Below are 27646 nucleotides of genomic sequence, written 5' to 3'. Positions count from 1 at the left end.
TTAGTGAAATATTGGAAAGAATCAATCAATCTTCCTTCCCCCCTCCCTCCCCCCTCCCTTCCTCCCTTCCCCTTGTGTTGGAGTCTGGGCTGGCCTCCAATTTGTGATCCTCCTGCTTCAGCCTCCCCTGTATCTGGGATTACAGGCTTGTGCCAATGTCCCTGGCAAGAACAACACTTTTGAAAGCACTTGTTTTCTATTTGTGAATATTATCCTGAGGGGAAAGAATGATCACTTAACACTTCCTTGTGTTTGGTCAGAATAACTGCTTTAAAGGAAATAAGGGGGTTGTTTATAGATCCCAGGGATATGGAATTCTGGGCTACATTAATAGAGTATAAGTGCTCATTTTTCTGATAGTCCATGATGTAGAGTCACACCAGTCCTGTAGTTAGGTAAGTACACTGGGTAATAATAATGTAGGGACAAAGGAGGCAAGGCACTGAAGATAGCTGGAAACAGTTTTATCTGGCTGCAGCCAGACTCAGAGGGCAATGCTTTTGCTGTAATCAATCCATTCATCCCCTGAACCCTGAGTTCAGGTGGTTTCAGAATTTTATACTCAGCATGTAAGGGGAGGGGCTCAGAAGTTCACATTGTAATACCAGGATACCCAAATAACTCTCAGACCACACAGTCTCATTCCAGTTAAGCCTTTATTGCTGGCCAGTGGCAGACACTCTGCTCTCGAAAGAATGAGATGGTCAGAGTGGTGCCCCTGCCTTCAGTTGGCTCCATATTTAAGCACAAAAACCACAAAAGGGAAGTTTGGGGGTTCAGGCAATGTAAGAAAGCCTGAATGTTGTGGTCAGTTAGTCTCCAGTTGGCCCCATAGATCACTCTGTGTTCTTGGGGAATTTTCATGAACAAAAGAATCCAAACGGCCCCAGTCATGAGCTTTTTGAGTGTCATGGCTGAGTTCACAAAGTGGAGTCACCATAGTCAAGTTGTCGCATCACACACATAAAAGCAGGTTTTTCTTTCTCTGTTCTGGCCAAGTTAACCCTTCAAGGACAGCACCTGAGGAGGGGAGAGCTTCTTCTCCCCTTTCTTTCCTCCCCCACCAGCTGTTCCCATGGAGCCCAGTTGGTGACTTCTCTGTGAAACCTTGCTCAAGGCCGGAGGCCTTTTTTGCACATTTCTACAAACTATTATACTGGATACAAGTGTGTAGAAAACTAGTAAGGGGGAGTCCAGCACTTGGAGTGCTGATTTCTTCCAGACTAGCAGCCCAGTAAAATAGGGCAACACAAAAATAGGAAGTTTATCTACACTGAACTTTTTTGTGGACACTCTTTTGTTGACAGTCCTAAAATTAGCCATGGTGAAGATTTCTGGAGAATCCTAGTTAATTTTTTTTTTTTTTGTGAAAAGAGGGGATGCCACCACAATAATGTCCGATTCCTTGAGTGTCCTTCATCCCCAGCTCTTTTCAGTATGATTTTCAGAAAGGATCTGGTTATGGTGCCCAGCCTGGCCTGAAAGTTGTGATCCTCCTGCCTCAGTTTCCCAATCTGTTGGGATTAAAGGCATCGACAACCCCAGCTACAGAACATAGTTCATTTTAACCCAAATATTAATTATTATACTAAGGAACATGGATTCAAGTTACCCTGAATGATGTGTGTGTCCCTTTCTGGAAGAGATTACATCACTTCCCTCTCTCTTTCTTTCTTTCTAATTTTCTTTCTTTTTTTTTTCTCTTTTTTTAATATACCAGGGATTAAACCCAGGAGCACTTAAACACTGAGCCACATTCCCAGCCCTTTTATATTGTATTTTCAGACATGATGTCACTAAGTTCCTGATGGTCTCACTAAATTGCTGAGTCTGGCTTTAAATTTAGCAATCCTCTTATCTTTGCCTCTCAAGCTGCAGGGATTACAGTTGTGTGCCACTGTGCCTGGCCTCCATGAACTTTTATAAAAGAAACTGTGTATCACTGCATTAACCAATTGCATTGGTAGGAACATCACATTGGTGGGGTGCAGAAAAAAAATAAAGAAAATTTCTTCTGTATGTCTGTTATTGCATTGTGAGTGTTGGTAGATTTTGGAGACGTCTGGTAAGGCTAGTGATATATTCTGAGAAGTTTTGAGATTGTGGTCTGATACAGAAATTAAGATGATTGGCTATTCAAGGGCTTAAGATAGCCCAAGATAATGTTTGCTCTCCATACAGAACCCTGCCTTTCCACCCTCATGGTGGTCTAGTTAGCCAAAGTCAAGTACTCTGAAGGTTCTTTGTAGATGCAACTGTATAGAGAACTTGAGTTCACAGCTGTAAAAATCTTGTGCTTTTTCTTTGATCTTCCTTAGGTGTAGATACCATGTCAGATTTCTTGGGCAGAGGTTCCCTTTGGGCACCTCCCAAAGTCCCATGTCCTCAGCCACTGTCCTCTCCTGGAGCTGCCACAGAGTGCCCACAACTGCCCTGTGCCTTGCAGGGTGAACAGAATTTCAGGCCCTGGGTCAGCTCCCCCTAGAGGGCAGCCTGATGTGTGGGGGGCAGGCTCTCAGGGAAGCTGCTGGGGGCCCTGGGCTAAGGAATCTCCTGGAAAAAGCCTCATCTAAACAGCTACTTCCTTGGGACCTTGTTTTCCCCAAGCTCTGTTCCCATTATTTGGAGACAGGTGGACAGTCGGCCTGTGGATGCTGGTGCTGAGGGTCAAGGTGAGCAGTGACTCCTGCCCTTTTAGTCTCTCATGGTGTGAAGGAGCAAAACCTCTCCCAGAGCATAAGGACCACCCACCCCAGTACAGAGCTGTGCAAACCTGAAAAGCCTCATAGACTGGAGTCATGGTCCAGGTGCCTGGGAGGGTGATCCTGGATGCTTTCTATGAGCAAGACCAGGAGGAAGCATGTCCCAGCTGTCAGGGACCTTCCCTGCCCCTTTAGCCTGACACATCTGTGCTTCCTCAGCACCAAAGCTTTCTGTGTATCACTTTGAAATGATATGCTCCCTTATCTGAGGCCCTGGTTTATTTATTCAGAGCCAAATGGGATGGACTATTATTAAAGAAGAGAGAGTTGGGTTAAAATCCACCTTTTTTTTTTGTTAAAAATCCCAGCTTACAGCCAGATACAGTGGTGCACACCTGTGATCCTTCCTGCTCCAGAGGCTGAGACAGGAGTGTTGCAAATTTGAGGACAGCCTTAGCAACTTAGCGAGGCCTTATGCAACCTGGTGAGTCTGTGTCTCAAAATAAAATATAAAAATGACTGGGGATGTGGCTCAGTAGTAATATCTCTGGGTTTAATCTCGAGGGCATCAAACAAAAAAAGAAAAATAGAAAAATAAAACATCTAATTGCCTAATTTACCACTTGACATATGGTTTCGTTAGAGGAATGCAGTGATGTCAAATCCTGTGGCCCACATATATTAGGGGACATAATTGAGGTAGAGGAGGAAGCCTAAATTCATTAAGGTTGATTGAGAAGTTACCCAACAAAAAAGATTTTTAGAAGCCTTGATTTCTTTCTCATGTTATCATAGAAAAACCTGTCCTGTGTTTTGTGCTTTAAAATTACCTAGTCTCCTGCTTTTCCTCCAGTAATGTATCGGAACATTCAAATTAACAACAAAACACTCCCCTTGCCTTGTGAGTGTCAATATTATCTGACAGCACTTCCATAACTTTTTAAAATATTTTTAGTTGTTAATGAATTTCCCATTTATTCATATATGGTGCTGAGGATCAAACCCAGGGCTTCATATATGCTAGGCAAGCACTCTACCACTAGTCTACAACTCCAACCCTTCTTGCATTATTTGCAGGAAATTTTTGCACATTTCTCAAGACCTCTAGGTCAACCCGTTGTAATACATTACTATCATAAGTCAGTTTCTCTAATCTTATTTGTACATTTTTTTTCACTAAAATTTCCTTATTAGAGTTCTTTCTGAATATGTGTAATGGATTTTCTGTGAAATTATCTGCCATAGAATGAATGTCAAGATGGACAAAGATTGCTCTTCTGAGAGATGGTGTAAGTTGTAGTTGAATAAGAGGATTCGTAAAATAATACATCTGTGGATATTTACAATTTGGTTGGTTAATTTTTTCAGTATGTTTTTATTGTGTACAGAGGGTTCCATGTTATAGACGGGGTTTCCTCATATCAGTGAATTGCTTTACAAATTAAGATATGCATGATTCTAGTTTGTATTGCCAATCATATTATATATGCTTTTGCTTGTATAAATATTAAGCCTCTTTTGTCTATGACTTTTGTATTTTATCTTGGTTGGCTTTTCATTCTGCCCATGTACTTAGAAATTGAAGTTTTCTATATGTAAATGTAATGGGATTGATGGCAGTGATACTCAAATGCTGAACTACACCCCAAGCTCCTTTTCATTCATATTTGGAGAGAGGTTCTCACTAAGTTATTAAGGATGTCTTGAATTTGCAATTCTTCTGCCTCGGACTTCCTAATAGCTGAGATTACATGCATGGCCATCATTTGTATATTGATTAGTTTGTTCTTTTTTATAGGATAAAGACATTAATAAATAATAAAGACATTATTTTAAATGTAGCTTTTTTAGAAATATTGCAATTCTCTTTTATGAAATTTTGTAATTATTATTATAATAAAAACTACAAAATAAATCTTACTGCCTCCAAAATTTTAAATATACAGTTCAGTAGGATTAATTCAAGTTGTTATGCAATATATCTTTAAAAAGTTTGCATCTCAAAAACAACAACAACAACAACAACAACAACAACAACAACAACAAAAAACAACAATGCCTAGGAAGCAAGGGCTGATTTCTGTCTCCCCATCACAAAACCATTCTCTTTTCTTCAGAAAACTGCTTCTTTAGTTTAGAGATGTCATGTTCTAGAACTCTGCAGTATTCTTTCTGTGACATTTCAGTTAACCTAGTGTACATACATTTTGTAATATATATAATTAGAATAAATTCCTTGACTTCAAAATTTTATTGTTTCTATATTTCAAATTGGCTCATCCATTCTTTTCAAGGGACATTTGGTTTGCATCCCCCATGATGGCTCTGTTGAATAACATTGTAACAACACTGATTTTAATGTTTTAAATTTGCTATTGATGTGAGGGCTTATTGCCACACTCACTAAGAACTCCGTTTACCTAACTCCATGTCTGCATTTACAATTGAATGCTGTAACTTTTAGTATATTTTTTTAGCAGGGAAAAGTCTTATTTGTATTTGGGGGGATATTCATATAATTTAACAGATTTCTCTGCAAAAAAAAAAAAAACTTTTTAACAATGCGAGTTTAATGAATATTACCTGGAGCCTCTAGTTAACTTCAAGTATTATAAACATCTTTTAATTTTTATCTTTCAATTCTTGAACAACAGCATGCCCAAGAGTGTTCAATCAACTGACACATATTGAGTGATTTTTGAAAATCCCTACCACTTTTGACTTCAAATATTTATTCCATGTTGGTTAAAAAATAGCTATCACTTAAATATTTATTAACCCTTTTTAATACATAAAATTGGTCTATCCAGCATAATAGCCCATTTGTGATTAAGAACAGGGATTATATAAGTCTGAAAATATTTTGAAACTATTGTAAAGTCTTATGCTTTGCAATTACCATTTTGCTTCACTGTATTTCCCTTTTCAGTAAGTGGGGATTGATGTCTTTTAGTATGACAGTGATTCTTGGTTTACATTCAACTCTCTCAATGTTTTCTTTGTGTGTTTGGAAAGTAGGATGTTTGTTGTGAATGTATTTACTCTTAATTCAGAACCTAGGGATAGGTTCCTTTTCTCTAATTTTGCCTCTTTCAAAGGTTATTTTTAAATTTAAAACGTCTTCTGTGTCCTATTACTGTCTTAAACTATGTTTTGTGTACAATAATTTAGACAGCTCAGATTGTGTTCAGTCACCTTTGTATGTGTCCTTCTTATATCCTCTTGCTTTCCGTGTATGTGTGTGTTTTTAGATTTAGAGTATCCTGCGGACTACCAACAGTTGTAATTTTTAGAGTTAATTCAGATAGCCAAGGTTTGTTTTGATCAGAATTTTGTAATCTTGCATTTGGCAACAAAAAAATCTAAAAACTGAATTATCTCCTTCGCATACTTTGTATGAGTTTCAACTTGACTTCACTTTATTAAAAAAACGAATATATTTATCTGTCCTTTCAAAATTATATTATTGTTACAGATATATATGCCTATTTACAGTTTTGTTTTTATGCTTTTGTCTTTCAAATTCTATTGCAAAATTACATATTTTGTGACCCATCATTACAATACAATAGAATTGTTTGTGCCAAGACATGTTTAAAATTTCATATGACTTGTGTTGCTGGGCACACTTACATTTCAGTATGAAGGATTAACTTCCATACTTGTAGAGAACAGCTAGTGTTGATGAGTAGTGTGTGCATTTTTATATCTTTAAAGACATCATTTTCCTTCTCTTTTGAAATATATTAGCTGTGAATATAATGTCTTGGTTGATAATTTTATTCTTTCATTTTTTGAAAATAGCCCTGAATTCCTTTCTGTGTTGTGAAGTTTGAACTAAGGATTTCACAATTATATAGTTACACATTTCTAGGTGATCCATCTTTTTCTCTTGGATGCTATCAATATTCTGAGTTTAAAAACTTAGTTTAATACCTGCTTTGAGTCTTTACAACTTGGTGAAAATTGAGTTGCTTGGATGTTTTATTTTTCCTATTTTCTGGGATGTGTTTATTAGTACTAGAAAGAAAACTTAAGGATTATTTCCCACTTTTCTTTTTTTTTTTTTCATTTTACTTTGGCTGGCCTTGAAATTTTGATCCTTCTGGTCAACCTCCTATGTTGCTGTGTCCTCCTTGACACTTTCAGACATTTTCTAAAGACATACTTTCAACACACATTTTCTGCTTATTACTATTAACAATTCTTGACTAATTTTTATTCTGTTTTTGTGTGTTGGTTTAGTTCAGTAAACTTCATTTAAATGATAATTTACTATTCCTTTGGATTAATTCATAACTTTTCTTACAGTTGACTTAGCTGTGTTTTTTTTTTCTGGTGGTAAGCAGGAACCCCTTTTTTGAACAGTCCCCAAATATTTGCATGTTTCATATTTTTTAATGAAGCAGAAGAAAGTTGGTTAATTTTTAAAATATATTGTAAAGGAGGAAAGGCTATGTGTAACACAATATATTTTCCTCTACTGTATTATTCTTCACAGTAATGTACACATCTTGGATACTGTGAACAGTAAGATGATTTGAAAATTTCTCAATGCATTTTTCTGCATAGATTTTTCTTTGATTCATATATATTTCTGCCATATCAATGGACTTGGATTTAATAATCCACTCCCCTGCTGATGTTCCTTAATTGCTGTAGTTTCCTATGTTTGCAAAATACAGTAAGTAAACATGATTGTTTTTTATTTAATTTTTATTTATTTCCGCCATGACTTCTCATCATCCTCGAGAAATTTTACCAGAGCAAGGAATAAAAGAGAGGGAGAGAAGATGTGGAAAGTATGACCTTGACTATTTACAACTAAGAAAACAATGGGAAAATATAGGTGAGAGTAAAGTTCAAAAATCGTATTATAATGGACAAAACCAATTAGTCGTCTGTATTTGCAATAAAAATTTTATAGCCAAAATATACCATAAACAATTAATATCTGAAAAATTATATAATGTATTTCTATTAGTATTAAGGATATATATATATATATATATTTTTTTAAACATATATATGTTTAAGAAAATATTCACAGCCAATTTTGATGACTATATTTCCTCTGAAAGGAAATGTGGAAAATTTGAGAAGATATCTGGTCCATGCATAAGTTTTTAACTTAGCCAATTATAAATGTAGCACTGAGTTAAACTTCCCATCAAACATTTGCACAGAGACAATATTTAAGACAAATTTCTAAAAGTGATTTTTTTGAGAGTTTCCTTACAAAATGTCCATTTTTTTCTGTAACAAAACAAATGAATGATATTAAGAATTGTAGACAGGTTTCTACTTCCCCACTATTGCTCAATGACAATTCTGATACGGATTTCTGGAAAGTGCACTATATAGATAATGCTATAAGTAACACCATTAGCCATGTCTCTACCCTGAGTAATTACCAGGATATTTACATTGATTATAAAAATTATGAATATAGAGAAACTCCTAGTAATTTTGTAAAAACAATTTAAAGATGAAAAATGTGGAAAAGTCTTGATTCAGTGCTCCAAAACTAATATTCATCCAAATATTTCTAGTCAAGACAAAACTTGCAAGTGTAAGGTATGTGAAAGGGCTCTTAACCACAGTGCAGAGCTTGCTCAATACAAGAGAATTTATAGAATGAGAGCCCAATACTTTTAAATAAAATATCAAAGCATCGGCTTGCTCAACATCTTCTAAACACAGTAGATACTATGACAGTGATAAACCCTATAAATTTAAAGAATGTGGAAAAACTTTTAGTGAAATGTTACAACTTGTTAAGCATCAGAGGATGTATACTGAATAAAAGATCTGTAAATGTAAAAAGTGTGGCAAAGCTTTAAAAATTTTTCAACTCTTACTCAACACCAAAAATTTATTCTGCAGAGAAGACCTACAAAAGTGAAGAATGCAACACACTGAGAAACTTTACTCAACATCACAGTGTTCATACAGGAGATATGTCATGCAAATGCAAAGAATGTGACAAAACTTCTAATAAAAGCTCCAATCTTATTTGTCACCAGTGGACACACACTGAAGAGATGCCCCACATATGTAAACAACTTTGCAAAACTTTTAGTCAAAAACCAAGCCTTAAAAATCACCAGAGAAATAATACTGGAGAGAAGCCCTACAAATGTAAAGTGTGTGGCAAAAGTTTTAATACAAAGTCAAAATTTGATCGCCACAACAGAATTCATACTGGAGAGAAGCCCTACAAATGTAACGTGTGTGGCAAGAGTTTTAATCAAAAATCAACACTTACACAGCACCAGCGAATCCACACTGGAGAGAAGCCCTACAAATGTAAAGTGTGTGGCAAGAGTTTTAATAAAAAATCATCACTTACTCAGCACCAGCGAATTCACACTGGAGAGAAGCCCTACAGCTGTAAAGAATGTGGCAAAGCTTTTAATAGAATCTCACAGCGTAATTGGCACAAAAGTATTCATACTGGAGAGAAGCCCTACAAATGTAAAGTGTGTGGCAAAAGTTTTAATACAAACTCACATCTCTATTGCCACAACAGGATTCATACTGGAGAGAAGCCTTACAAATGTAAATTGTGTGGCAAGAGTTTTAATCACATATCATCACTTACTCATCACCAGCGAATCCACACTGGAGAGAAGCCCTACAAGTGTAAAGAATGTGGCAAAAGTTTTCATCACAAAACATCACTTACTTAGCACCAGAGAATCCACACTGGAGAGAAGCCCTACAAATGTAAAGAATGTGGCAAAAGTTTTCATCACAAAACATCACTTACTCAGCACCAGAGAATCCACACTGGAGAGAAGCCCTACAAATGTAAAGAATGTGGAAAAAGTTTTAATCAAAAAATAGTACTTACTCGGCACCTGAGAATCCACACTGGAGAGAAGCCCTACAACTGTAAAGAATGTGGCAAAAGTTTTCATCACAAAACATCACTTACTCAGCACCAGAGAATCCACACTGGAGAGAAGCCCTACAAATGTAGAGAATGTGGCAAAGCTTTTAATCAAAAATCAATACTTACTCGACACCAGAGAACCCATACTAGAGAGAAGTCCTATAAATGTGAAGAATGGCAAACCTTTTCGAATTGAAGATCATATCTTACAAAACATTATATGTTTTAAAATGAAGAGAAGTTTTACAATGAAAACATTGCATCAGGGTCTTTAAGGATGAATCAACCCTTATTTCAAAGTAGTTCAACACTATTTCACACCAGAGATATGATAGCACAGAAAACATACAAGTGTAAAATAGGTGTCAGAGTCTCCAACAGTTGTTCACACCCTACTCAGCACCTCAGAATTCATACAAGGGAGAGGACGTGCGGGCCAATAAACTTTGCTCTACTTTGATTACATTTTATGTATTATCTAAAATTCACTCTTGCAAGAACAAAAGATCCAAGAAACACAACATAACCTTTGTATCTCTGGGATCACAACCAGCAACAATGTCAGATTTTTTTATTGCTTTACTTATTTACTCACTTCATTTAGTCTATTTATTAATATAGGTGGACACAGCAACAGCTCTAGCTCCTGTTGGAAGGTAACCGTCACATACCTACACACAGCATCCTAAGGGGAGACTGTTGAAACAGGAATTCTGACCCTTCATTTTTCATGAAGACTCACCCAGTGTCAGAACTTTGAATATTTTATTTTGAGGCAGGGTCTTGCTAAGAGGCCAACTGTGGCCTCTGACTTGAGATCCTCCTGAAGCAGCCTCCCAAATTCCTGGCCTTACAGACATGTGCTACCAAACCTTGTCCTTTGCTTATTAAAAAAAGTGCATAGCTGCTGGTTAGCATCCTCCATTGGTATATGTGATATCACACCCCAAACAATAAAAGACCCACACAATTCCAAAACTCAAGTCTGACTCTGGCTGTGTGAGGTTGTGTAATGGGAAGGGACTCCAGGTAGAGACAGGGACAGCAGCTCAGAAAAAGTAGGTTCCTTGGTTTTCATGGCAGAAAAGAAATTCATTTGTCAGGTGCATGGATACACCTATTTAGAAAAGCAGATGCACATTCAGGGAAAAAAGTGAGGAGCCGGGAATTCAGTGAAGTTGGTAGCATGCTTGCCCTGCATGCACAAGGTCCCAGGTTCAATCCCCAGCACCACAAGAAGAAAGAAAGGAAAAAAAATGTGAGAAAGCCCTAAACAGAGAGACAGCAAATACGTCGTCTGAGGTGTTGCTATTTGGAGAGGGACATTTAAGTTGGGCTGGACTAGAGATGGGGCCAGATAAGACTTCTGTACATTCTCACCCATTTTTCTAAGCTTGCTCACATCATGCTCATATATGGGGGTCGAGGAAGCTGGTCTAGGAGAAATGCTCCATTTCAGGGAGTTGCTTTTCTTTTTTATTTTAAATCTGATCTTTATTTTTTAAAGTAGTTTTTATTTGGACAGGATACCTTTATTTTATATATTTATTTTTTATGTGGTGCCAAGGATCGAACTCAGTACCTCACAGGTGCTAGGCAGGTGCTCTGTCACTGAGCCACAACCCCAGTCCCTTGTTTTTCATTTCAAGTTTTGTGGGCATTCCTGCATTCTGGTAATTTATGAACCTTCTCCTTTGAGGTTCAGTGAAACTTTCTTGTTGGGATCCCAACATTTCTGTCCCAACCAGAAATGTTCCACAGTTCTTTATGGACCTCAAGTGTTGCTAGAGGAATGATTAAATGATCATTTAGTTATCAAAGCAGATAGGGCAGGGTTTTCAGGACAGAAGTCTTAAGAAAATGCTCATTATTACATTTATATTTTTACTTATTTATTTAGCCATGGACTCATATGGATTTGCAGTGATCCACAAACTAGCAGATTTCAGAAACTTTTCATGTTGACAACTCTTTTCAAATGGTTTCATTCGGATTGAGGCACATTTGACCCAGGGTAAACATTAAGATGTTTTTAAAGTGCTTATGAATTTTCCTGGCTAGAATATTGCAGAGGGTTTTGTCAGTGTTCTCACCACTTTGTTTATCTCATTGGTGTTGAAAACCATCCCAGATGCAAGGAATGCACCCCAGAGGCAAGCTCCTGCAGCTGGCCACCCACAGACCCCCACACCCACTGATCCAATTCTCTGTCCCCTGTTAATTAGGTGTCAGGTGCTGTTGAATTGTTAATTATTAGGTAAACCCCAGTATTTTGCCCCCAAGGAGCCCAAGGTCTAGCTTGTTGGTTACTGGAACCACTGGGTTGGTTATTCACTTTTCCTTGCCTCTCAAGACAAATCTGAGCTCCATCCAGGGACCTATATCTAGTGGCACTGGTAGCTTAGGAAAATTTTTAATTTTGTTTAAGAAAACTAACAGCAAGAATAATATCCCTCATGGGGGAAGGAGGGGTTCTGGTCCCAAGGTGTCCCCAGCTCTTTCCTTCTTCTCACCCACATAATCTTCTCATCATGGGCCAGACAACTGGATACTGCTCATCTCTGGAATCCTGGGCATGTGCCTTGACCTTCTCAGTCTTCCTTCAAGAGAAATGTTCCCATTTCACAAATGCAGCAAAACTGGTCCCCCAAATACCTGGGCTGTTGTTACTGTGAAGCAAAAGTAAAAAATACTGAAGATGGGGACTGGGGCTGGGGGTCAGTCATAGAGCGCTTGCCTACCACGTGTGAGGCCCTGGGTTCCATCTTCAACACCACAGAAAAATAAATGGATAGAATAGAGGTGTTGGGTCCTACTCCAACTAGAAAAAATATTTTTAAAAATAAATACTTAAAAGGCAATGTATCTAGCAATTAGGGAAATGCAAATTAAAACTGCACCGAGCTTCTCTTTCACTCCAGTCAGAATGGCAATTATCAAGAATACAGTAACAATAAATTGGTGAGGATGTGGGGGACAGGAAATGTTCACACATTGTTACAGAAACTACACGTTGGTGCAACCCCTCTGGAAAGCAGGTTGGAGATTCCTTAAGAAACTCGGACTGGAACCACCATCTGACTCAGTCATCCCACTCCTCAGCATAAAATCACCATACTACAGGGACACAGCCACATCAATGTTTATGATAGCACAACTCACAATAGCTAAGCTATGGAGCCAGCATAAATGCCCATCAACAGATGAGTAGATAAAGGAATTGTGGTATATATACATGGTGGAATATTACTCAGCTTTAAAAAAAGAATGACTTCATAACATTGGCCAGTAAATGAATGGATGTGGGGATTATCATTCTAAAGTAAAATAAGGCAATCCCCCCAATCTAAAAGTCACATGTTTTCCCTGATATGTGATATCTACATCACAAGGAACGGGGGGGGGGCACAAAGAGAAGTTCAGTAGATTAGACAAAGGGGAACAACAGGAAGTGAGGGGAGATAAGAACAGGAAAGACAGTAGCATGAATCAACCGTAATGTTCCTATTTAAATATATGAAAATACCTAAGTGAGCCAGTCCATCATGCACACACACACAAATGGGGTACTAAGGAGAATAAGGTATATAGGTATATTTTATGTTTGGATAATTTTATCAAATTGACTCTATGGTCATGTATAACTAAAAAGGATGAATAAAATAGAAAAAGATAAAAAGTACTTAAAAGGACCATGGATCCAACTTGATAGCATCTTAGCCAGATAAGGAAATGTCTTTAGGTACATTCCAGAATTTACTAAACCACTCCCCTATTGGATGCTGCCAAAGGTGTTGGAGTCTGTGAGAAGGTGGAGGTTCAGGGAGCTGCATGGAGAAGATAGGACCCCCCATTCATCTGCAGGTGCAGGGGTCCCAGGGGGCCGGTAATCTCGAGGCCTCTATGGTTAACAAAGGCAGAGAGGAGCCCGGTGCACTGGAGTCTATGGAGTTATTTACCAAATTAGGAAAACCTGGAGTTGTCTTTCCTGGACTCCCAGTCAAACGCAAATTGTTTTGCCTTAAAGAGAGAGACCCTTGAGCCCCTCTTAAGGAGAAGTTTTCTCTGTATTATGTGACTTTTTGCACCACTGAATTGGGGGGACAAGACCAGAGCTGTCTTTGGAAACACATTGACTTTGTTTGCATCAAGACAAGCAGGTAGGGTCTTTTTGTTGTTTCTTCTTTCTTGTCAAGTGCAGAGTATTCAGCTGATACTAAGGATGCACACCTGGGCAGGGTATCTCTGGTTTTAGGAGGAGGCAGGATCCCATTGCCTGGAATCCAGGGGACTGTCAGGAACCAGGGTGGCCTTGATGTGTGCAAGGCTGTTATCCTGTGGCCACGGCAGGTAAAAAAAAATGTGGCACACTCAGGTCATTCCAGAGGCTAGGGAGGCTGAGGCAGAGGGATGGCAAATTCAAAGCCCGCCTCAGCCAAAGCAAGGTGGTAAATAACTCAGTGAGACCCTGTCTCTAAATAAACTTCAAGCTAGGTCTGGGGAAGGGGCTCAGAGGTCGAGGCCTCTGAATTCAACCCCCAGTTCGCCAGAGAGTACAGGAGCTCAGGTGCAGCTGGGGTTTACCCAGGTCTGCTCTCTGGGGGTTTCTTCTGTGCTGATCGCCTTACTCATTCTCCAGCCTCAAAATGGGCTCCAGATAGATTCAACTCAGCTGGAGGAACATGACCTCTCACTCTGCCAATTGGGTGGTAAACTCCTGCAGGGCGCCTGCCAGGCCCCCAGTGAGCCTCCACCAGCGCTGGCCATGACGCATTGGGCAGTTCCTACTGAGCGAAAGGCCAGTTCTACTTGAAGAATTTTGCACATAACAGTGGACAAGTCAGCCTCCCGAAGATGCTTTGGGTGGTCTTATTATAGGAGGAGGTCCAGGTGATGAAACTTTCAAGAAATGACTTCAACTTCCTAACATCAAAACCCAACAGAACTTCCCTGACCCTAACCCAATGCCCAGACCTCAAAAGGAAAAGAAAAAAAGAAAAAAGCTGCACCCAAACCCTGCCATTCTGGCCTCCTCCTTGCCTGGAACAGATATCAGCCCGCTGTCACTCAAAAAGAAGGCTCCCTGGCTGGACTGAGGGGGGCGGGGAGGAGCGGAGACTGACTGACGCCCTGTCCAATCAGAAGCCAGGTGCTGAGCGCTGTCCAATCATGAGCGCAGCCAGCGAGCAGGGGCCGGGCCTCCGCGCGAGGTTTGGGATTTATTTCTTCGAGGTCCGCGGTTCCAGGACTTCTGCAGTTGGACTCCAGGCTTTGCTTCGTGCCCGGAATCCCGGGTGGCCTTGCCATGCAGAGGCTGAAGCTCTACAGGGCAGGCTTGGCTGCTGGGCACCAGGAGATGGTGAGTGTGCAGTGGCACCTGGTGCCTGGACAGGAAGGCTCAGGAGGGAGGAGAGGCAAGGAGGCTGTCTGGCAGGACAGGCTGTGGTGGGAACCTGAGCTGGCTGACCCTGACTCAGGGCACTCTCTGCGTACACAGGCCTGAGCCCATTGGGGACAGCGCCCCTCAGTCCCCCAGGCCAGCCGAATGGGGAGTGTGACAGTGGCGGAGACCCCTCGCGGCCTCCCCATTCCTTGGGGGCAACCTCAGCCCCTGGTGAGGTCCTATGTGGCAGGTGAGCGCTGCTGCCTGGCGTCTTCCTGGGCTGTGGTGATTGACAGGTGGGACCACTGGCAGAATCCAATTTCCAAGCCGCGAGATGGCGCACACCTGTCATCCCAGAGGCTGGGGGAGGGCGGGTTATGCTGGAGGATTGGGAGGTCAAGGCCAACCTCTCCAAGTTGTGGAGGCACTTAGAGACTCAGTGTGTCCCTGCCTCAAAATAAAATGCAAAATATGGAGCTCAGCGGTCGAGGGCCAATGAGTTCAATGCCTGGTACCGAAAAATAAAAATAAAAAAAAAATAATAAATCAAATCCCCAAACACGATTTTCCTGCAGGAGAGGAGCTGCGGTGTACACGGACCTGGCTTATTCCTGAGCTACTTTTGTGGAGTTTGTTTTATTGTTTTTGTTTGTTTGTTTTGTAGGTAACAGAAGGGTGCTTTACCACTCAGCCATGTCCCTGGTCGTTTTAGTTTTTATTCTGCCCGCTGGTGTAGCTAAGTTGCTGAGATTGGCCTTGTTATGGTTTAATTGATAATGACTTTTCCGTTGCAATTAAGTGCATGATTTTCACTTCCACATGGGTTCATGGGTGGACACTGTTGACGTCGTGATTCCTCAATGACAATTGTATCAGTACAGCTTCCCAATGCACATGTTGGGTAATAACTTTTATTTTCTCTTATAATTTTATGTTCTTATAATTCAAAAGTTTCTTGGCTAAGTTTACATATATTTAACTTTGTAGATGAATTTTAGGACTGAATGCTTCCATTAAGAGTAAAGCATGCTGGATTGTTTATTAGTGCATCAGAGTTATACATAATACCACATGCATATGGCACCTGTAAAACTTACCCATGGCATTTTATACCATTTTTTAATCTGAATATCCCATTTTTATTAATGTATTATCCTGTGAACTGATTTGAGTAAGTGCACTCCGGTTGGGGATTATCAAGTGTCTTTAATGGCAAAACAGTTTCCACAAATAGTTAAGAAGCACTTAAACTCCTTAAGTTTATTAGAATTCTATGGTTTCCTATCTTCATTGATACTATTTCATTTTCTCTTTAGTTTACATTTCTAAAGATGTTGGATTCTTTTATTCTCAAAGAATAAAACACATGGGTATCTCCTGTACAAATTGGCAGCTCAAGTCTCCTCCCTGAATTTCTTCTGTGCTGGATTTCAGAGTGTTGGGACCATGAGAATCACCACACTGTGGGCCCTTTTCCTACTCAAGTGGGCTGGGATCTGCAGGGGTCTCAGGGTTTTCTCCTTCCTGAGGTTTTCTTTCTTTTTGGGGGGGCATGGGTAGCATAGTGGATTGAACACAGAGGTCCTTTCCCACAGAGCTACATCCCTCTTACTTTTTATCATTTATCTTGAGACAGACGCTGAGTCTGGCCTTGAACTTGGGCCTCAGCCTCCGGAGTGGCTGGGATTACAGGTGTGGCCCTCCTTCCTGGGTCCCCCTGAATTTTCTAAATGTAAGGGAAGCAAAGTGTCAGATCCACAACCCCGTCTCCCAGACGAAAGCTATAAACATGTATCCATGAATTCCTCAAATTCCAGTCCCCTGTTCCCATTTCCAGTGACAGTTTTTCCTCCCCACTGTAATAAAATAAGAAGCAAAGGTTTTGTTTTCTGTTTATGAGCATTTCACATGAAAGAAAAGTACACCAAAACCACTTGACATTTGAAAAAGTGTGTGTGTGTGTGTGTGTGTGTGTGTGTTTGTGTTTGTGTGTGTGTATTTGTGCATGTGTATTCTCCCTTCCTCTGCCAGGCCAGACACCTTGTCAGAATGTCTTTGGGCTGAGTGTCCCCCCTGTGTCCTAGGGCTCTCATGCCCTCTGTGATATTTTCCTGGTCCTGTTTTGGCTCTGCCTGACATGAGGATCCCACACCTGGATCATCTGAGGTCTCCTGAGCGTCTGGTGCATATCAGCCACCTGTTGACCTATGAGCAGGTGCATTTAGGGGAAGTAGTTTCTCAGGGGTGTAGGTGATGGCCCTTTAGCTGGGAGGAGTCTCCTTAGCCAGAGCCACTTCATAAGTTCCCTCATCCTGGGTCCTGTGGATCCTGGAACAGTGATGGACATGCAGCCATTTATTAACACACTGGTTCAAGTTCCTCTGGGAATGCATCCAGAGTTGTTGTTGTTCTGTTAGCTTTTAAAAAACTCCATGCAGTTTTCAAAAATGGCTGCACTGAGCTTATATTCTAGCCCTGTGTGAGCGGGTCTTTCTCCATATCCATGTCATTGGAGGACTGGTTCCTTTGACTGTTTGATAGGAGCCTTTCCCACAGCTGCACTCAGACTGAGAAGCTGTCCTACTTGGCTGGAGGCTGAATTCCTGATGCAATTGGTTAGAACCCAGGCTGCCTGTGCTCACTGTAAGAAGGTGGTGTGAGCCTATTCTAGAAAGAAACAGGGAGCTGTGCTTTTGACAGCTTTTGCTTTCCTCCTGGGAGGGGGGATCATAGTCCAGGTAAGTGCTTGTGCACTAATGTGAAGCCCCTCCTTTCTGAGATATGCACATGCACAGTTGACACTGCTCCCAAAGATTGGTGGGTTAGGATGGAGTCCATGGAAAGGGAAAAATATTGGGACCCTAAGTACTTGGAGATCCTTCTTCCAGAAAGAACTGGTTAGACCTGGAATTATTACTGAGGTAGTGGGGAGAGGGCTCAGGCAGGGCTGCTGGGTGGACTGCATTTGTCCTGTCTACCCTTAGGGACTGGCTAATGAGGAGCTCAACTGTTAGCAACCACAGTTTGCAGATCATGTTGCAAATCCCTTCTAGGGATAAACTGGGACCCTTGAGCTCATTCCCCTTCTACCATTGTCCCATGGATAAAGCTCATGTACCTCCACAGCCATCGAAAATCACCCCCTTTCTCTCATCCTGATACTTGTGTATATCCAGCTCTTTCTTCTATGAGCACCAGACAAATTGTGTTTCCAGCCACAAGTCATTTAGTGTCCCATGTGCTCCATTTGTGATGCCAATCAGTTTTCCTCTACTCTGGGTGACACTGGATTTTGGTATTTTGTCCCAATTATGTGGCACATTGTTCAAGGCAGGACTAATGCCCACGTGTCCCCCAACTTTGCCTGCCCTTTGGATAGTAGTGATTTTCTGAGTGGTCCAATGCATAGGTCTCTCGGTCCATTATAACTTTATTTAAAAGGGACTCAAAACAGAAGTAGGCGTTTATTTGGTGTATCCATGTGTGAAGGGAATCCAGGATCCTCCTATTCTGGTATAATTTTGAAATATAATCCTACTCAATATGTGCTTCTTTGGGATGCTGGAGTGTAATCCAGTACCACGCACGTCCTGCACCCAAGCCCTACTAGTGTCCTGCGCCTCCAGTTCCCACACCACCCTTCAAGTTGGGTTGCCTTGTTCATTCACATCAAATCCTCTGCTGGAGATGGTTCCATTTAGCTAGGCCTTTTCATTGCACTTCATAATAAAATTGACATTTACATACATATGGAGTCATCTATGAAATTTCTGCATTGTGATTTTTTTTGGTCCTCAAATTACTGCAATATGATAATTTTATAACATGCATTAGTGCCTGGTAATGATAGCTCCTGCTTTTGCTATTATAGTTCAGAATTCGTGGCTAATTTCTTATCGATTTAACCTTCCAGGAGAATTTTCAAACTGTTTGCTTTGGTCCCTTCTTCAATGAAAAGGAAACCACGGTGAAATATTGATGGGGTGTTATCATAGATGAACCTGAAGGAAGCTGTCCTCTTTATAATGAGGAGTCCTATCATCTATACCCAGGATGTGTAATTCAGTCTTTTATGTGCTTATCTGAATTTGTATTTTTTTTCAAATTCTGCAGATGTACTATTTAAGTATGCTTATATGTGAAATGTGACATTTATGTGACAACTATGTAAAACTGACACAGTGTTTCATAGTATTTGTCAAACTGTATGCAATATGGCAAACAAAATGTGGCTGATTGCCACAAATGGTTATTTTCCATAGTTTATTATTTATCTATTACCAAATGGACATTCTCTGTCACCAGGCCCTGGGTCTCGACTCTGGAGGAGCGTGCTGTGTCCCCATATGAACAGGTGCTATAGGGTCCACATCTGTTTCTGTGGACCTTCATGATAACCCCACATGTTCTTCAACACTGTCTCAATTTGTGTTCATTTTGACCTTATGGTATAGTCCCTCCTTTGTAAAGACGTTGATTGCTTTGTGATGAAGGGACATTTAGATACCTGCTATTCGAAGGGGCTGTTCACGGCTCTTGCCTGTGTTTCTCTCGTAGTCTCTGTTCTTTCTTAGAAGAGTTTGGTTAAAGGTGAGGCAATTTTTTTCTTTCATCTGTCACTTCTCCTTATTCTCTTTAATGGAGTCACTTGAGAAATAGTATTTTTGTTTTCATATATACAATTTATAAATTTAAAAATATTTTTTCTGTAACTTTGAAAAGGTCTTTTTTTCGTTCTTTTTTTTTCCTTTTGTGAAATTGGGGATTGGAAACAGGGTGTCTTATTACTGAAAACTATCCTCAGTCCTTTTAAAATTTTTATTTAAAACATTTAATTTTTTCTTAATTTTTTAAAATTACTACTGCCTATTTATTTTTAAATTTAGGCAGGGTTTCACTCAGTTGCTAGAGTAAGCTTCACAATTGTGATCCCCCTGCCTCAGCCTCCAGACCAGTGGATATATCAGGTATGTAGCACCAAATGCATCCTATCTCAGTTAGTTTCTTTCTTTCTTTCTTTCTTTCTTTCTTTCTTTCTTTCTTTCTTTCTTTCTTTCTAGATTGTTTTAGATCATGATTTTTTATGGTTTTTATTATTTTTTTAAATACATGACAACAGTGGAATGCATTATAATCCTTATTTCACATACAGCAGAATTTTTCATATTTCTCTATATAAAGTATATTCACATCAATTTATGCCATTATACATGTACTTTATTGCATTACAACTCTTAATATACATATATATCACAATTTTTCATCTCTCTTTGTATATAAGGTATGTTGACATCCAATTCAAGTCTTCATACATGAACTTTGTATAAAGATGTCCATCACATTCCATCATCCTTGCTAATCCCCTGTGCCTTCCCTTTCCCTTCCACCCCTCTGCCCTATTTAGAATTCATCTATTGGTCCCATGCTCCTGCTCCCTAACCCACTATGATTCAGCCTCCTTATATCAGAGAAAACATTCGGCATTTTTTTTTGGGGGGGGACTGGCTGACTTCACTTAGCATTATCTTCTCCAACTCCATCCATTTACATGCAAGTGACATGATTTTGTTCTTTCTTAATGATGAGTAATATTCCATTGTGTATATAAGCCACATTTTTTTTATCCAGTCATCCACTGAAGGGCATCTAGGTTGACTCCATAGTTTAGCTATTGTGAATTGTGCTGCTATAAACATTGACCTGGCTGTGTCCCTGTAGTGTGCTGTTTTTGTTTCTTGGTATAGTCCGAGAAGAGAAATAGTTGGGTCAAATGGTGGTTCCATTCCCAGATTTCCAAGGAATCTCCATACTGATTTCCAAATTGGCTGCACCAATTTGCAGTCCCACCAGCAGTGTATGAGTGTACCTTTTCCCCACATCCTCACCAACACTTATTGTTGTTTGTCTTCATAATAGCTGCCCTCCTGACTGCAGTGAGATGGTATCTTAGAGTGGTTTTAATTTGAATTTCTGTGACTGCTAGAGATGATGAGCATTTTTTTCATATAATTGTTGATTGATTGTATGTCCTCTTCTAAGAAGTGTCTTTTCAGGTCCTTGGCCCATTTATTGATTGGGTTATTATTATTATTATTATTATTATTATTATTATTATTATTATTATTATTTTTGGTGTTAAGACATTTGAGTTCTTTATATACCCTAGAGATTAGTGCTCTATCTGATGAATCAGGGGTAAAAATTTGCTCCCAGAAGGTAGGCTCTCTATTCTATTTTTTTTTTTTTTTGATAAAAATCTTTAGTTTCAATCCATCCCATGTGTTGAATCTTGGTTTTAATTCCTGTGCTATAGGAGTGTTATTAAGGAAGTTGTAGCCTAATCCCACATGATGGAGATTAGGGCCTACTTTTTCTTCTATTTGGAGAGTCTCTGGTTTAATTCCTAGATCCTTGATCCATTTTGAGATAACTTTTATGCATGGTGAGAGAGGGGGATTCAATTTTATTTTGCTGCCTATGGATTTCCAGTTTTCCCATCACCATTTGTTGAAGATGCTATCTTTTTTCCAGTGCATATTTTTAGCACCTTTGTCTAATATAAGATAATTTTGGTTTTGTGGGTTGGTCTCTGTGTCCTTTATTCTGTACTATTGGTCTACCAGCCTGTTTTGATGCCAGTACCATGCTGTTTTTGTAACTATGGCTCTGTAGTATAGTTTAAGGTATGGTATAGCAATGCCACCTGCCTCCCTTTTCCTGCTAAGGTTTGCTTCAGCTATTCTGGGTCTCTTATTTTTCCAGATAAATTTCATGATTGTTTTTTCTATTTCTTTGAGGAATGCCATTGGAATTTTCATCAGAATTGCATTAAATCTGTAGAGTGCTTTTGGTAGTAGGGCCATTTTGATAATATTAGTTCTGCCTATTCAAGATCAAGTTAAATCTTTCCATCTTCTAAGGTCTTTGATTTCTCTTTAGTGTCTCATAGTTTTAATTGTATAGATCCTTCACCTTTTGTTGATTCCCAAGTTTCTTTTTATTCGTTGAGGATATTGTGAATGGGGTAGTTTTTCTCATTTCTCTCTCAGAGGATTTGTCACTGATATACAGAAATGCCTTTGATTTGTGGGTGTTGATTTTATATCCTTCCACTTTCCTGAATTCTAGTTCTAGAAGTTTTCTAGTGGAGTTTTTTTGAGTCTTCTAGGTACAGAGTCATATCATCAGCAAATAGTTCTAGTTTAAGGTCTTCTTTTCCTATACATATTCTTTTAATTTCTTTCATCTGTCTAATTGCTCTGGCCAGTGTTTCAAGAAGTATATTGAATAGAAAGGGTGAGAGAGGGCATCCCTGTCTTGTTTCTGATGTTAGAGGGAATGCCTTCAGTTTCTCTCCATCTAGAATGATGTTGGCCTGAGATTTAGCATAGATAGCCTTTAAAATGTTGAGGTAAGTTCTTGTTATCCCTAGTTTTTGTAGTGTTTTGAACATGAAGGGGTGCTGTATTTTGTCAAATGCTTTTTCTTCATTTGTTGAGATGATCATAAGGTTCTTATCTTTAAATCTACTGATGTGATGAATTACATTTATTGATTTCTGTATGTTGAACCAACCTTGCATCCCTGGGATGAATCCCACTTGATCATGATGAACCATCTTTTTGATATGTTTTTGTATTTGATTTGCCAGAATTTTATTCAGAATTTTTGCTTCTGCTTTTTAGGAGTTTTGGTCTGAAGTATACTTTCTTTTCTGTGTTTGTCTGATTTTAGAATCAAGGAGATATTGGCCTTATAGAGTGAGTTTGGTAGTGCTCCCTCTTTTTTATATTTCATGGAATAATTTGAGGTGTATTGGTGTTAGTTCTTCTTTGAAGGTCTTGTATCCATTGAGTCCTGGGATTTGTTTACTTATGTTTTTTTTTTTGGTTGGTAGGCTTTTGAAGGTGTCTTCTATTTCATTGCTTGAAAATGATCTGTTTAACTTACTCAGTTTGTGTAAGTTATGTGATTCTTGATATTTGTTGATGACTTCAATATTTTCTGTTTTATTGCAGTACAAATTTTCAAAATAATTTCTAACTATCTTCTGTATTTCTCTAGTGTTCTTGGTGATATTTCCTTTTTCATCATGGATTTAGTAATTGGAGTATTTCTCTTTCTATATAGTAGCATGGATAAGAGCCAACTTTTCTTTTTGAAAATTAAAAATAAAATTTTAAAATATATGGCAGTGGAATATATTACAATTCTTATTACACATATACAGCACATTTGTTCATATCTCTGTATATAAAGTAGGTTGATATCAATTCGTGTATTCATATGTGTACTTTGGATAATGATGTCTATTATATTTCACCATCCTTGCTAATCCCTTTCCCCTCCCTATTCCTCCCATCCCTTGCTCTAAATAGAATTCATCTATTCTTCCCATGCTCCACCTCCCTACCCCACTATGAGTCAGCCTCCTTATAGCAGAGAAAACATTCAGCATTTGTTATTTTGGGTTTGGCTAACTTCACTTAGCATTGTCTTCTCCAATGCCTTCCATTTACCTGCAAATGCCATGATTTTATTTTCTTTTATTGCTGAGTAATATTCCATTGTGTACAAATGCCACGTTTTCTTTATTCATTCATCCACTGAAGGACATCTATGTTGGCTCCACAGTTTAACTCTTGTGAATTGTGCTGCTAAAAACATTGTGACTGTGTTCCTGTAGTATGCTGTTTTTATGTCCTTTGGGTATAGACCGGGGGGTGGGATAGCTTGGACAAATCGTGGTTCCATTCCCAGTCACTTTTTGAATTTTTATTTGCTTCTTTTGTTTCAATTTCATTTATCTCAGCTCTGATTTTAATTCTTTTCTGTCCTTTACTGCTTTTGGTGTTGATTAATTGTTTTTCCTAGGGCTTTGAGATATAATTTTAGGTCATTTATTTGACTTTTTTTTTAAGGAATGAACTCCATGCAGTGAACTTTCCTCTTAGTAATGTCTTCATAGTGTCCCAGATATTTTGATATGTTGTATCTGTGTCCTCATTCACCTCTAAGAATTTTTAAATGTCCTCTTTTATGTTTTCTGCAGCCCATTGTTCATTCACTAGCATATTATTTAGTCTCCAGGTATAAGAGTAGCTTCTATTTTTATCATTGATTTCTAATTTCATTCCATTATGATCTGATAGAATGCAGGGTAGTATCTTTACTTTTCTGTATTGCTTAGAGTTCCTTTTTGGCATGACATATGGTCTATTTTAGAAGGATCCATTTGCTGCTGAGAAGAAAGTGTCTTTGCTTGTTGAAGGATGAAATAGTCTATGTATGTCAGTTAAATCTAAGTTATTGATTGTATTATTGAGTTCTATAGTTTCTGTCTGGATATTGTTTGGAAGATCAATCCAGTGGTAAAAGAAGTGTTGTTAAAGTCACCCAGAATTATTGTCTTGTGGTCTACTTGGCCCTTAAACTTGAGAAGAGTCTGTTTGAACATAGATGCTCCATTGCTTTGGGGGTGTGTATATTTATAATTGTTCTGTCTTGTTGGTGTATTGCCAGGGACCAAAAGGGAGTTCTCCTTCAATAAGTAGGGTAAGGGTGGGTCTATTGTGAGAAATGGGCTGAACCCAATACACATCAGAGGAGCCCAAGGAGGCAGTCCCCCGTGGTAGGGTATGGGCGGTGGAAGTGCCTCCTGAATCTAAGGGAAGGAGTATTAATTGTGCAAGTCTTGTTCCTGTTGGGATGGCCGCAACTCCATTAATAGCTGTGGCCAGTATTTTTATTTCTCCAGTGAAATCATTATCAATAATACCAGGGAAGACCTGAACACCTTGTAAGATAGTAGAGGCTCTTCCAAGAACAAGCGCACATGTATGAGATGGAGGGGGACCCATAATTCCAGTGGGTATTATCTGGGGCCCTTGCATGGAGTCTAATATTGTATCGGTGTTGGCACAGAGGTCCAATCCTGCACTGTCTGGGGTGGCTCGTTGGAGGGAGGCAATCGGGGGAAAAGGATTTTGAGGTAGGTTGGGAGTTTAGGAGGGAACAAACCTTATTGCCCCTGGGTTTGTCCTGGGGGAGGTCGGGCCCAGGGGCTGGCCCTGCAGGGAGTTTCTGAGAAGCGGGACGAAGTAGGCTATCCAAGGGCATTTGCCTTAAATCTACACTCACTGGCCCAGTGACGACCTTTACCACATCTAGGGCAAAAGGTGGCTGGGGGCGGTTTAGCCCCAGTTTGAGGAGACACTATCCCTAGGCTTTGTTTGCCTGTCGGACACTCGCGTGCAAAATGGCCAGGCTGTTTACAAGTAAAGCAAGTACATGAGCCAGGATTGCGAAAGGCCTTGGTAAAGTCAGCACCTATGGCCAGACCCATGGCATGGGCTGCACCCACCCCGGCACAGAGTCAAATAAAGTCAGAAAGTTCCCCTTTATCCTTATGTGGTTGAAGAACATCGTGACATGCCGGGTTGGCATTTTCAAAGGCAAGATGTTTTACAAAGGTGCTCTTGATTTTGCTTGGTCCAAGCAGGCGCTCCGCGGCTAGGTTAAGCCGGGCAACAAAGTCGCTATAAGGCTCGTCAGGCCCTTGTCGGATTTTTGCTAGGGAAGTGGTAGCCGAGCCCTTTTGAGGGAGGCGTCTCCAAGCATGTAAGCCAGCCATCTGGATCTGCGCCAAAAGTCCAGCAGGGAAATGCACCTGTTTAGGGTTAATGTCAAAAGGCGCATTTCCCACTAGCTTGACATAAGTCTAGGATTTAGAGGAGGCCTTAGTTAAATTTTTTTGAGCAATTTCCCGACAGTGCTCTTTGAAATCTGCATTCCATAACAGGAAGTCTCCGGCACTGAGGGTAGCTCAGGCTAAAAATTTCCAATCATTAGGAGTAAGCCATTGTGTGCTGTGACTCTCTAGTAAAGCCAATGTGTAGGGCGCAGTGGGTCCATAGTGAGCACAAGCCTTTTTAAGTTTTTCAAGAAAGCGCAGGCTTAATTTTTTGTAAACACTCTGTGTTACTTCCTGCCTAGGGGTGAACTCCTCATCCTCTGAGTCTTGATCTTTCTCTTGCCCTCCCCCCTCCTTCATCCCCTTGATCCGTTTCCTCCGCTTCCTCCTCTAGATCTGTTTCCTCCGCTTTCTCCTCTTTGTCCTCAGCCTGGGCGGGCTTATCTGTCTGACTGCGGGTGACTGGGAAGGCGAGAACAGGCCAATGGCATGGCTTAGCCTTTGTATTAGACCGCCTTGGGCCAGTTCGGGTTGACTCCGTGCCTAAGGCTAATGAGCGGAGCTCAGAGTCAAGGGATCTTAATTCTTTTAAAAGTTGGATCTGTTCCCGTCTATGTTGGAGAGACTCTCGCAAGGGAGCCAGGTCAGGCAGGGGAAGTGGAGAAAAAATATCTGAGGGGGCAGTTGGCCCCTGAAGGACCGGAGCACAAAAGGCAGGAGGGATATAGCAGGGAGGTGGATGTGTGAGTCCTATAGTCTGTGGCAGGGTCCTGAGAGGTGGCAGGTCTTTTGAATGGTAGCGAGCTACTTCCTTCTTGAAGGTAGCCTCCTCTCCAGGGGTCAATGTGTCTCCAGGATTTAAAACAGGATAAAGGTAGTTGGTAACCGTTGGAGCCTTATTTATTAGGGTGGGGTTTTGAGCGGGACCAGGAAGGTTCCCAGGGTCCTGGGGAGACTGAGAAGGATCTGTGTCTATACTAACTGAAGGGCATGCTGAGGGGGACGAGAGGTCTTTTGCATAGCCTCTTCCCCAATCCTGACAAGTTTTAAGGTACCATTATCAAAGGGTGAACTTTTAAGAAGTTCATTAAGTTCCAGTAAGAAAAGGTGGGAACAGGCACCTTTTCTGGGCCAAAGGATTCATAATAATCTTTTTAACAGTCTCCTACTCTAAGCCATCTTTTACCATCAATGGTCCCTTCAAGGGGAAACCATGGACACAATTCTCCTACATATGAAAAGAATAATTTTAAGTCCTTTTTCTTAACACGCGCCCCCCCCCATGTCTTGAGGGCCTCCTTGAGGCCTGACAAAAACAACTCATGTGACAAAACTGCTTGTCCCATGGTGTGTCACTCACCTTGTGTCGTCCTCGCTCTCCTCCCGGATCTGTCTCTCGGTCGTGTCTGCCTAGGCGATCACGCGCTCCCGCTTGGCCAAGTCTTCCCGGAGGATGGCGGTCCCCCTCAGTCAAAGGCTTGAGCCCCACATTGGGCGCCAAATGTCCTGGCCGGCAGGACACATCAACGTGGGCAGCGAGCCTAGATGGGGAGGAATGAAGGGACAAAAGACATGAAAGGTGACAGCAAGACAAAAGTTCTGATCAAGCTGCAAACTTTCATTGTTCACACAGGGGTATTTATGGGCTGGGGATGGGGAAGCTCTCTTATTGCCAGTTGCTGGAAGTCTTCACAAGGTGAGATAATGCAGGATGTTTCAGGAAGACAGATGGCCGCACGATGTATCAGGGAGATGGATGGCTGCAGGGTGTCTCCCAGGCAAGATGTCTCCCAGGGGGCTGTTTCTTGTAACTGTCAGGCTATTCTTTGAAGGAGAACTCCCTTTTGGTCCCTGGCACTGTCAGGCTATTCTTTGAAGGAGAACTCCCTTTTGGTCCCTGGCAGTGTATGGTTCCTGTAAGCAGTATGTAGTGTCCTTCTTTGTCCCTTTTGATTAACTTTCACTTGAAG

General features: G+C 40.3%; 1 long non-coding RNA gene across 1 annotated transcript in view; it reads left to right on the top strand.

Annotated features, from left to right (window-relative positions):
- LOC308640023 overlaps positions 1-27646 on the top strand; it is a 56336-nt gene that overhangs the window by 518 nt on the left and 28172 nt on the right. The window lies entirely within an intron of this gene.

The sequence above is a fragment of the Spermophilus citellus genome (assembly GCF_964194105.1).
Source record: "Spermophilus citellus genome assembly, contig: SCAFFOLD_510, whole genome shotgun sequence".
Lineage (NCBI taxonomy): Eukaryota > Metazoa > Chordata > Mammalia > Rodentia > Sciuridae > Spermophilus > Spermophilus citellus.
The sequence above is the reverse complement of the archived record's forward strand: the minus strand, read 5'-3'. Positions and strand labels throughout refer to the sequence as shown.